The 12,466-nt window shown below is 37.6% G+C and overlaps 1 pseudogene; it reads right to left on the bottom strand.

Moving 5' to 3' along the window:
• Positions 1-5,395: 5,395 nt before the first annotated feature.
• On the bottom strand, positions 5,396-12,300 carry LOC115304401 (annotated as a pseudogene).
• Between the last annotated feature and the right edge of the window lie 166 nt (positions 12,301-12,466).

Raw genomic sequence — 12,466 nt, 5'->3', positions numbered from 1 at the left:
AATGAGAGGGAATGACATATGGCCCTTCGCAGGAAAGTGGATGGACCTTGAGGGTGTCATGCTGAGTGAAGTAAGCCAGGCAGAGAAGGACAGAAACCATATGTTTGCACTCATAGGTCTAGCAGGAAAACGAGACCTAATGGAGAACCAGGGGGAGCGGAGGAGGGAGAGAGAGTTGGGGAGAGAGAGGGATGCAAAACTTGAGAGACTATTGAATACTGAGAATGAACTGAGGGTTGAGGGGGAAGGGGGAGGGGGGAAAAGAGGTGGTGGTGATGGTGGAGGGCACTGAAGGGGAAGAGCACTCGGTGTTGTATGGAAAACAATTTGACAATAAAATATTATGGAAAAAAAAAAGAAACGCTGAACAAAATGTAAAATGAATTCCTCTGAAAATCATTGAAAAATCAACTGATGATGAGGGCTTACCAGCCTGGCATTAGGAAAGGAAAATGACTCCGGTGGGCTGGGAATTAAGGGATTTTTATGAGTATATTTCCTGTGTGTGTGTGTGTGTGTGTGTGTGTGTGTGTGTGTGTGTATTTTACCTTAATTTTATTGTGGTAAGAACACTTACCATGAGATCTACTCTTTTAAATTTTTAAGTGTACAATACAATGTCATTAACCATAGGCACAGTGTTGTACCTAAGATCTCTAGAACTTACTCATCTTGTTTGACCATAACTTTATACACATTCATTAGCAACTCATTTCCTTCCCTTGTCAGTCCCTCGCAATTGCCATTCCACTCTTTGACTCTATGAATTTTACTGTTTTAGACACAACATATGAGTTGAAGAATGCATAATCTGCCTTTTTGTGACTGGATTATTCCACGTAGCATAATGTCCTTCAGATTCCTCCGTGTTGTCACATACTGCAAATTTTTTAAAGTTAATATATTATTGCACGTTTGGACTACATTTTCTTTATGCATTCACTACTCAATAGACATTTAGGTTGATTCAATGAACTGGCTACTATAAATAGTTTTGCTATTTGAAATGTAATGCTCACCTCTCTTCAAAATTCTGACTTCACTTCTTTTGGAAAAAAAAAAAAGGTGAGATTGCTGGATCATATGGTAGTCCAATTTCTGTTTTTTGAGAAGCTTTCACACTGTTTTCACCATTTTGCAGCCACACTATTTTGCATTCCCAGAATGTGTACAGGGTTCTAAGTTTTCCATGTCCCCTTAACACTTGTCTCTTGTTTTGTTTGTTTGTTTGTTTGTTTGTTTGATGATAACCATCCTGAGGGTGTTAGGTGATAACTTATCATGGCTTTGATTTGCACTTCCCTGATTACTAGGAACATTGAGTTTCTTTTCACCTAGTTGTTAGCCTTTTGTGTGCCTTCCGTAAGAAATGTTTATTACAGACTAGCCCATTATAATGGGGTTATTAGGTTTTTGTTTTTGTTTTTATTGGTATGGGACTGTAGGAATTTCTTATATATTTTGGAAATTAACATCAGATACATGGTTTGCAAATACTTTCTCACATTCCTTATGGTTGCCTTTCACTCTGTCAATTGTTTCTTTTGCTGTGCAGAAGCTTTTCAGGTTGATGTGGATGCTTTTCTCTAATCTGCTTTTGTTGCCTATGCTTTTGATACAATATCCATGAAATCATTACCAAGGCCAATGTCATGAAGATTTTTCTCCGTGTTTTCATTAAGGATCCTAACAATTTCAGTCTTACATTTAGTTCTTTGATTTATTTTGATAACTGTTTATGTATAGTATAAATGAAGGGTCCAATTTCATTATTTTGCATAAGGATATCCAGTTTATCCAATACTGTTTGTTGAAGAGACAATACTTCCCCTCTTGTGGATTCTTGGTGCCCTTCTCAAAGATCAATTTACATTTACATACGGATTTATTTCTAGATTCTCTATTCTGTTCCGTTGGCCCATATATATGCGCTTACGCCAGCATACTCTTAATTGCTGTAGTTTTGTAACATTTTTTTAAAAACAGGAAATGTGATGCCTCTAGCTTTGTTCTATTTCAAGATTGCTGTGGATATTCATGGTTTCTTGTGGTCCCATAAGAGCATACAATTGTTTTTCTATTTCTATAAAAAATGCCCTTAGAATTTTGATAGGGTTAAGTTGAATTTGCACATCGATTTAGGTCATATGGATATTTTAACAATACTAAGTCTTCCAGTTCAGGACCACAGGATGTCTTTCCATTTGTTTGTATTTTCCTTAATTTTTTTCATCAGTGTGTTGGAGTTTTTGGTGTAGAACTCTTTTGTCTACTCAGTGAAATTTATTTCTAAATATTTTGTAATTTTTGTGCTGTCATGAAAGTGTCAACAAAAACCAGGAAAATATAACAATTAAAACTATATATGCACCAAACATCACAGTGATCATCCAATATCTGGTAATTTGACTATTACCATGCAATATTGGAAGTCCTAAAAGTTTTTTATTTGATAAATAGGATGTAGGATAGGATTAGGTACTAAAAGAGAAGTGATGAACAATGAAATGAGAGACATGGTCAAAAAGGAGGGAGCATAGGAAGGAAGAAAGAAAAGGAGAAAACCAAGAAAACAAAAAACTAATAGACAACTTAAAAAAAATACAGGTTAGGGACGCCTGGGTGGCTCAGTTGGTTTAGCATCCAACTTCAGCTCAGGTCATGATCTGAAAGTTCATGAGTTCGAGCCCCATGTTGGGGTCTGTGCTGACAGCGTGGAGCCTGGAGCCTGCCTTAGATTCTGTGTCTCCCTTTCGTTTTGCCCCTCCCCAGCTCATGCTCTGTCTCTCAAAAATCAACATTAAAAAATACAGGTTGTATTATAGCCATGTTAAGACTTTAGTTTAAAACTCAAAGTTGTAGACTCTATGTTGGACTCTAGAAATTTGGATACAAGGCTTTTATCTTTTTTACCTGGGATAGTGTTTGCAACCATTAAAACATAAATATCTGATGGCTAATTTATTATGCACATCAGTCCTGCATGGAATAAATGGTGACATCACTCTACTTAGTGCCAGTTTATGTTAATGTCCGAGTTGGCAGCATTTTAAAAAGTGAATTTTATGAAATGACTCAGTGTTCTCTTCCCTACAGTGAAGCCTAAATTCATGACAAAATCCGGTTTACCCTTTACAACTTGATTTACTTTATTTTACTTTTCCTTTTAAAGTTCTGGACCAAAGTTTGTTGCCAAAGGCACCTCTCCTGGTTCAGGTTTTTCATCGCAGTGTTCTGTTCATTTGTCATATCACAAAACCAAAGGTTATACCCCGGGAAATGGAAAACAGACAAGTTGGGATAGGAGCTCCATGTCTCCTACATTTCAACATTTCAGAAATCAAATCTGCTCATACACCTGCCTTTTGCGTCATTTGAGCTCCATTAATAGTCAAAACAGACTTATTCTCAGTGATACTTGGTAACTGTGACAGTAATTTTTGTTCTGTACAATCTACACACTACCACCTGGTAGGCCTGAAAGGTGTTTGAAGACGTGAACAAATATGTATTGCTAAAACCAAAAAGGAATTGGCCAAACTCTGTGTTCCTTGCTATCCATGGAATGCTGTTTCTTTCCATTTTTCTCCAGTAGCCCCTGGACTGAACTTGCTTTCATTTCAAAACCTGTATATTAGGAATAAATGGCAATGATATATCATTCCTCCAGGTTGGATTGGTTTATTTAAAATGTTTCTCTTAGATTTCTACCTCTACAAAGAACTATCAAGCCATGTTGAAATCCTTAAGATGAATCTTTCAATCATTACTACTTATGAATAGATAAATGTCGATGATCAGCCTGAGGCAGAAACAAGACATAGGTGATGTGGGGTTTTAGTCACTCTGTAAGGTCAATGTGCTGTCTCTGTAGTTGTTGCTAGTGCCTGAGGCAGGGCTCAGGATGCCTGGTAGTGGAAGTTTCTTCTGGTCCCCAGTGAATACACTGCATATGCCTTCTCATTTAGAGAATATCCCTCCCTTGATTCACTGGGATGCCTCAGAGTCCAGTAGACTGGGAAGTTGATGAAATAGTGCCAGAACTCTGGATTTCTCAAGATGTTTGTGTGCTGTGCTTGGACTTTGCGGATCCTGAGTCACTCACTTCTTACTCAATCTCTCCAAAGAAGATGACCAAACAGAGTATTCACCTAGAAATAATTTTGCTGCTAGTCCATCTTCGTTGCTTTTTGTGGTAACTTTATCAGTGGGAAAAATAGGATGGAGCCCTCAAAGGGATGTACTAGACCCCAATTTCTTTGTCACATCTTACATGCCATGTTTGATGCAGCTAGCCTACCAATGACACAGGCTATGCTCCAGATGTTTCAGGAAAAATGTAAGAAAATGAGTGGTTTCCGTTGAAATATAATTTTAGATTTTGACATTTTTTTAGGCATTGCATTTTTTATGTAGAAATAGCCACTAATGTAATTGGAATTATGGACCCAGAATGCTACTATGTGGGTCTCAGAATTTTAAATTATAATCATTCAATAAAACAAATCAACAACTATAAAAAGCTGAAATATTGGAATATGATCAAATAAAATGTCACAGTATACTGAATAAGGATTTTGATGAAAAAATTAGTTAACTGGGTAACTGAAGAAGTCACAATGAATAAATATTCTTATCTGGGTACAAATACCTCCATAGAATCAAGGAGTCTGTTTCTTTCCTGCCTTCAGAATCTCATGCAATTTCCTCTCATTCACAGATTTTAATATTAAGGAAAACAGATTCTGAGATGCCAGTTGCCAGCTTTTTCTTGAAATTGTCCATAGTGAAAACATTTCTTCTTAGGGAATTAAGACCTTTAACTCATCAGAGGCCAAAGTTGTATTTTATTATGTGTAATGTTAAGAGGAATTTTTTTTTTTTTTAGATTCTAGACTCATAAATTCTAGCTATAAAATAAATGGAAGTACATATTGGTATTCGAGATTCAGAAGTAAATTCTTTCTCTAGGATATAACCTGAGATGCTTGCAAAGTGTTCTAAATAAGTCTTCAGAAACCCACGCCACCATTCTTTGGGACCACTGTCTCCTTCCACTATTCCATCAGGCAGGGGATAGGTATATGGAAGGAATCATGAATTGCGTGGCCTTTGGCATTTTGTCCTACTTTGTTTGCTCTAAAAGTAGTGTCTGATTCACCAGAAATGCTGTGGAGAATTTCTTGACAGTGATATAGAGCAACTTCCAAAATCATGAAAGGTGGTTTGGCAGGTTCGCTATTGGCAGTGAAGGCAAATCTATCTCCAGAAAGTGTCTATTCCAAAAAGAACAAATTGCTTCCCCTTCTGTGATGGAAGTAATTGAATACAATCAAATTGTCACCAGGTGGCTGGCTTGCTCATTGGGAAACATTACCATATTGTTGACACAGTGTCACTTTCTGTTGTTGACATGTTGGGTACTCCCCAATAGGTACAGCCACATCATCTGTAGTGAGTAGAAGCCATGTTGTTGAGTCCATGCATAACTGCCATGGTTGTTTCCACGGCTGATTGGTTCATCAGCCCTTTTAGCAATGACTGGAATGACTGTGCAAAGAGGTTTACTGGCATCCACATAATGGGCCATCTTGTCCATGTGATTATTGATAGCCCTGTCTGCTATGTTTGCTGTTTGATGGACAATTACACACGACAAAAATATCTTAAGACTTTGTGCCCATTCCTTGAGCTCTGCTCAAGCCTCTTTGTCACCCATTTTCTCATACTTTCCTAGATTCATAAACATGCAGCTAAATCATAAATCACTGCTCAAAAAAATCAGTGTGAATCTGACATTTCTCTACTTTTTCCAGAAAAAAAGTAAACAACCAGGTACATTCCTCTAAAATCTGCACCCTAGAAGATTTCCCTTGATCGATGTTCTTATGCATCATACTCGAGTAGGGAGAATGCTATAGTCAGCCACTTTTAGGTGTTTCTAGTATATCATGTGGAATCACCAATAAACTAAATATAAATTTTTTCTTCATCAGGTAACTTGTCATGGGAAACTCCTCCTACAAGTATATGTGTGGGTTCATAGAAAGGAGGCAGTGCTTTCAAAGTAGACACATGGGAGTCTAAGGCTCTTGCTCATGTATCATAATTGTCCCATCAGAATCTGTTCATGCCCCATGCATTTCTTCCACATAGTGATGGAATGCTACTGAAAATGCCAAATGTTATGGCTTCTCTGGTCAGATGACATCCAGGTTATGATAAGCAGCTCAGATGCCATGATATATTAGGGCCTCTGGTCAAATTTTCCTTCTCTACTTTGGTTGTTTTCAAACAAAGAAGAATTATCTTCAAAGTATAGAGTGACTTTGCTTCAAAATCATAAGAGTATGTGCTATAGTTTCCTAAAGGGTGCTTGTTTTATAAAATAACCTAATTGCCACAGACACACTAAGTGCTCCTCAATCTCTTGATTCATATTGCTTACTGGTCATGCAAATTTTTTTCCCCCAGAATTCAAGGACTTTCTATTGTTTTGATCACAGTCAAAATGGTCAGCTTTTGGGTTATTTGGTAAACAAATTGCAGCTGCATGCTCTGAGATATTTGTGTTAAATATTACCTTTAAAATACAAAAAAAAAAAACACCCAAAACTTTATGCCAGATAGAGTCTCTTGCCAATGGCTTATTGTTTCTTTTCATGGCCCAGACTAAATAAATCCCTGAAATCTAAAGGGTCAGAGCCTGAATTGTCATGGGGTTTTTGTTTCACATTCTTTTAAAAATGTTTATTTATTTATTTTGAGAGAGAGAGAGAGAAGAGGAGAGGAGAGGAGAGGAGAGGAGAGGAGAGGAGAGAAGAGAAGAGAAGAGAAGAGAAGAGAAGAGAAGAGAAGAGAAGAGAAGAGAAGAGGCAGAGAGAAGAGGGAAACAGAGACTCTCAGGCAGACTGCACCCTGTCAGGGCAGAGCCCAACACAGGGTTCGATCTTTTGAACCACAAGATCAGGACCTGAGCCAAAATTAAAAGCTGGATGCTCAACTGACTGAGCCACCAACGTGCCCCTATATCACATCCTTATGCAGGGATATATCTTACCAAGGCTTCTGAAGCAGTCAGTGCAGCAGAATGGGCCAACATAATGTCTTGTGTAAAGGTAAAATCATAGAGCTCTCTATATGCTATATTTTGAAAAAGAGATCAAGAGTTGATATATCCCTGAGGAAGCTGAACACAATTTTCTTTTCCTTTCTAAGCGAAACCAAGTGAGTCTGATTGTCGATAGTTACAGGAAACGAATTAAAAAAACATTAGTTGGCCATTAGTTGCCTACCAGGTACCAGGGACTATCTTTATATCCTATAAAAAAGTGAGTGCATCTGGGACAATGGCTTATTGGACTCACCAGCTGTCTAGTTGTTTCAAAATCCACCCTAGCTACTTTATCCTTAGTCTAGGTTAGTTGCTCCCTGTTAGTCTGTAATATTGTCACCCCTTTGTATTCCTGTCCTATCACTAACTTCATCATATTGTCTTTCTCTCCAGACCATGACCTTCTCGACACAACATATGCCTTATCTGTATTTTCCATGTTCCTATAACATAGTACGCACCTAAAATCATTGGTGGATTTTAGTTTAATTAAAAGCTTGTCAAATGCATTTTACTGGTAAAAATAACTGTTTTAAACATTTTCCTTTATATGAAATGTTTAAATATACAAAATGCTTTCTAAAACATCTCCAATATGTCAGAATCGTTACCTATATTCTGACCTTTAAAAATTCTATGCTTTTATAGTATGAGTATATATAAAATTGAAACAAAATGTTTCCTTGCTTGCTTTGGGTTTTTCAAATAACTGCTAGCCTATAAAAAAGTAAACTATAGGTCTGTTAGATTCCATAAACTGACGTAACAGTTTTAAACAAGTTTGAAAACAGAAATGTCTTTACGTCTTTAGAAAGCTCTCAAGCTTCTGAGAGTCAAATGATGCATTACTACTCCTGTGATTTTAATTCCATTTTAGAGATATTCAGGTTATAACGCCCAAATCAAAGCATCTAATTTATATCTAGGTAGTATTTTTGTATCAGAAGCCTCCAGACCACTAATTTTTATGACATCAACCATGAATATAATGCCTTAAATACTGCAATAGGAAAAGGAGTTATATCTCAAAATATTCAAACTATGAGAGTCACCAAAAATACCCATAAGTTTTATGACATTTTGACAGGTGTTCTAAGTCATTTGAATATATATCATCTTCTCCAATTATTTTTAGAAAATGATGAAGATGGCTTTGATTCATAGAAATCTACCTTGCAAGCATTCATTAATACAAAATCTACTTATAATATCAAGATCTAAACTTAGTAAGACTGTTGACATAAAATTGTATTTGTATTCATTTGTTTGAATTATGTATAATGTCATATTTTAAAAGTATATTATTATAGAACGTATATGTATTCTGTTTATCTATCACTTTTCAATCTCTCTACTGCACAAAAGATAACTATTTTGAGGCACAGTAAGTGAGGCTTTGTTAAATTGAAAACAACAATAAATAGTTCTCAGTGAGCCAATGTTGACTCTTCCCTATCAGGTGATATAATGTGGAAGTCATAAACATCATGGCATTTTTCTTCAATGTACCATGCACATTTAATGGTTAATTAAATATTTTAACAACTTTTATACCATGTATTTAAACCAGAATTTACAATCTTGAGCTCTGTCATCACTAACAAATATACATTTGATACTAAAGTCAATAATATTTGTTACATTATTATAACAACCTATATATATTTATAATGTTAGGTAATTATATAATATAATATATGTGTGTATATGCACATACATATATGTAAAATACCTAACTTACATATTTATTTTATTTTTAAACAAAATTCAGTTTTTTAAGCTAAAATAAACAATACAAATTGATTTTCTTCACAATAACAGCAAGACTTTCTGTACGATTCCTAGGTAAACCACAAAACACTTATGTTTGTAGGTTTTCCAGGTTTTGTTTATAAATCAAGATGAGGCAGGAGATACAGTCATGGAAAATGACAGAGGAAAACAGACAAATAAGTTGTCAGTATCCATGGCCTCTGACCCTGCTTTGACCATGAAACAGTGGTGTGTTCAACGTAAACCTGCTAGAAGTTTATGAAGATGCAGGCTCCACAAAGGAAGGTCCACAGCGACAACCCAGTGTGGGATGATGATGGCAGGGTCACTCCTTCAAACTTTAACTATAACTTGTTCCACTAAGTTCATTTGATAAAGACAAAATCTACACTGAAATCCTTGCTTGGCAAGCTCACACGTTTCTGTCTCAGTGTCTGATAACTCCCTTAACTGTCCATTACAGACTTTTAACATACTCAACACTCCTACTATTCACAGGTCACTTGTGAGTTTCATTGTAACATTTTATAAAATGTATTCCTTCCTTTCATATCTCTTCAGAATCTATTTCTTCTAAGAGCTCATTACTCAATACTTGACAGCTGGATCCAGTGATAATAAATGTTATATCTAAAATGACTTAACTAAAGGGTGCCTGGGTGGCTCAGTTGTCTGTGCATCTGGCTTTTGATTTCACCTCAGTTCATGTTCCCAGGGCTGTGGGATCAAGTCCCCAGGAAGGCTCTGTGCTGAGCATGGTGCCTGCGTAGGTTTCTCTCTCTCTCTCTCTCTCTCCCTCTGCCCCTCTCCCCTGCCCACATTCTATAAAATAAGAAAAAAATAAGTAAAATGACTAAACTAAAACAATTCCAAAGTGCCATTAACAGAGACCCCATAGAAGTATAATGGGGCGTTTCCAATGCTATTTTCTGGACGAGCAGTAAATAGGCAGATTATCAATGGCTAATGTACTCAATGAGAGGTCCACAGATTGTAAGTGGCCTACATTCACCTGACAGCTTTTCCATAAGGTGTTTTCAGATTTCTTACAGATTTTTTCCAAATACCAAACACAAGAGAAAGCCTACTCTAGAAGTCTCCTAGGTATTTTCAATGGTTTCTGAGTTATCTGTAGGAAGCTCTTAGTTGTCCAGTTTGATATATGTGTCTGCCATTAAATACAGATTATGTTTTATATCAACATTTATGTTAAGCAAAGCCAAGTTACTTGACCTTTGGTCTGTCCAAGTGTTCCTCAGTGATGCTTTGAAATACCTTCCCCCATTTTCATAGTGTTCCTTCTCAACTTTCATCACAGGGAGAATACATAGGAGTTTCAGCAATGCATAAACACTAGAAGAAACAGATACAAGGCTTCCTAAATTGTATCTTTCTCTCTCTGTCTCCACTTGATTTTTCCAGCAATGCAGCTCAGCCCAGAGTGTGTTGACATTGGACAAGTCCCTTCTGTACATGTCAGCATGGGCTCCTCTGATGCTGGAGATGGGCATTTAAGAGCTTTGAGGTGCTATTCTGAGAATGTATCTTTCAGTTCCTGAATAATGTGCTCCATGATCGGAACGCTTAGAGTTTCTTTACAGTAACTCTTGGAGCTTAGCTCAGATTACAGGTTACCTTGCTGGGCTCTGTGGATTCAGGGAGTTTCAGCTGACTATCCACTTTAGTTGCCAGATTTGTGGCTTCTTCAAACCAAAATTCAAGATAAACTTCAATGTAGTCTATCACTTCATTTACTCAATGCAACACTGTATCAAACTACCAGCTGCAAAGAAGACATGGGAAGTTTGCCCCTGAAGATTTTCCCCAAAGGCTCTTGTGAAAAGATGGAACATTTTAAAGAACATCAATGGTAACAATGGAATTCAAAGTCCATTTCTGTACTAGAGTGCAAGTGCTCTACCAGCTACATAGTTATTCCAGCTAATATTTTTATCACTTTATATCATTGGAACATAAAACAAGTGCTTGTAGGAAGTCCACAAAAACGTCAAAAGCATCGCGTCTGCCTGTCCACTCAGAATGGCAAATTCCCTTCTGTTCCTTACCCTTTTCCTAATTGCTCTGAAAGAGACAGAAATTGCCTTGTGAACCTCTAAAAACAGTTGTGGCAATAGATGGAAGAAAGAGCAAACTTCGTCTATTGTTCCTAATACAACAGATGCTCCCACAACCGGCGCTGATTTTCCAACTATGTATTTAAGACACAGGAACCATGTATTTAAGACAAAGTCTCCATACCTAAGACCTTGGTAGGTATGTAGAACAGCTTGGGGATATTTCTCTCAAAGTCTAAAAGCAACAACTTCTCTTTTGGAAGAAAATCCACTGGACACAGTGTAAGCCTGGCCATGTTCATTCCCTTCTCAGTTACTGTCGCCTGAGAATTCATGGCGAGAATGGCTGCAGCAGCTTTATAAGGCAAGAAGCCCACACATTCCTCTCTCAGGTTATGAGACAGATCCACACACCTCACCAACACAGACAAGTGCTCTTCCCCAGCTATCTCCTCTTCGTCGTAGGTGATGAAGTGTGAGTCTCTCATTTCCCTGAGGGGTTTCTGCCCGAATGCAGCTCTCACAGATCCCTAGCACCTGTTTCTGATGTGTTTTCGAGCAGAACAACGTGTTAACCACTGTTGTCTCAAAGTGCTGTCTCAGAACCTCTTCACCAGAATTTCCCAGCATGCCAGCGGTGTCTGAAAGTCATCAGGAGTAAAGAGACCCTCTGGGGGCTCATCAGTTTCATGCCCATCCCGTGGTATATTTTGGTTCCCCATATGAATCACTTAAATAATCTCCAATTTAAATATTCTGTGTATTCTTTTTTTTTTCAAGGGTTAAAGGTAAAATGTCTTTGTCCTGTTCCTTACCCCTTCTCCTGTGCTGGAGTTCTGAATATTGCTGTTGGATTTTTCTTTATGTTTTGTTCTTGTTCAGAGGCTTTGTCAGTCTTTTCTATTTCAGTGACCTGATTTAATCTCCACTCAGTTCTTTTGTTCATTTTCTGTGTCTACTATGTGGATTGTTCAAATGAACTTGTAAGATCAAATATTGTCAGTCTTGCATTATCTTGAACTGTCCTATGAGTACTCTCCCAATGACTTCACAACTATCTGCTTTGCTTAATTTGAAAAATTAAAAAAAAAACAAGCATTCATTAGTTATCTGATGCCTCTGCAAAATGTATGTTTCTGTAGACCATAGCGATTCAGAGTGTCTGGCATATAATTGATAATTTACTTGCTTGATCAGGTGGTTTTCCTCTAAGTCTGTTCTCCTATGGTTCTCTACCCACTTCCGGCATCAGGCCAGATCCTGGGGGAACCTGAAGAAGGCTAGATCCCACTCTGTGCTCCTCCTCCTGGAGTTGGTGGCAGTGCACAAGTTTAGCATCACTGCACACTGCTGACTGGCCCAGCCCCCTACCCCCACAGCCCCACCACTCCCCCCTCCCACCTGCCCCTCATGACTGAGGCGGACAGCCAGGCCCTAGTATGGGGCAGGTCCACTAACTTATTTTAGATATAAGTTGTTATATGTAACTCTCATGGTAACCACA

Source organism: Suricata suricatta, chromosome 2 (genome assembly GCF_006229205.1).
Source record: "Suricata suricatta isolate VVHF042 chromosome 2, meerkat_22Aug2017_6uvM2_HiC, whole genome shotgun sequence".
In the NCBI taxonomy this organism is placed as follows: domain Eukaryota; kingdom Metazoa; phylum Chordata; class Mammalia; order Carnivora; family Herpestidae; genus Suricata; species Suricata suricatta.
This window is presented reverse-complemented; position numbering and strand designations above follow the sequence as displayed.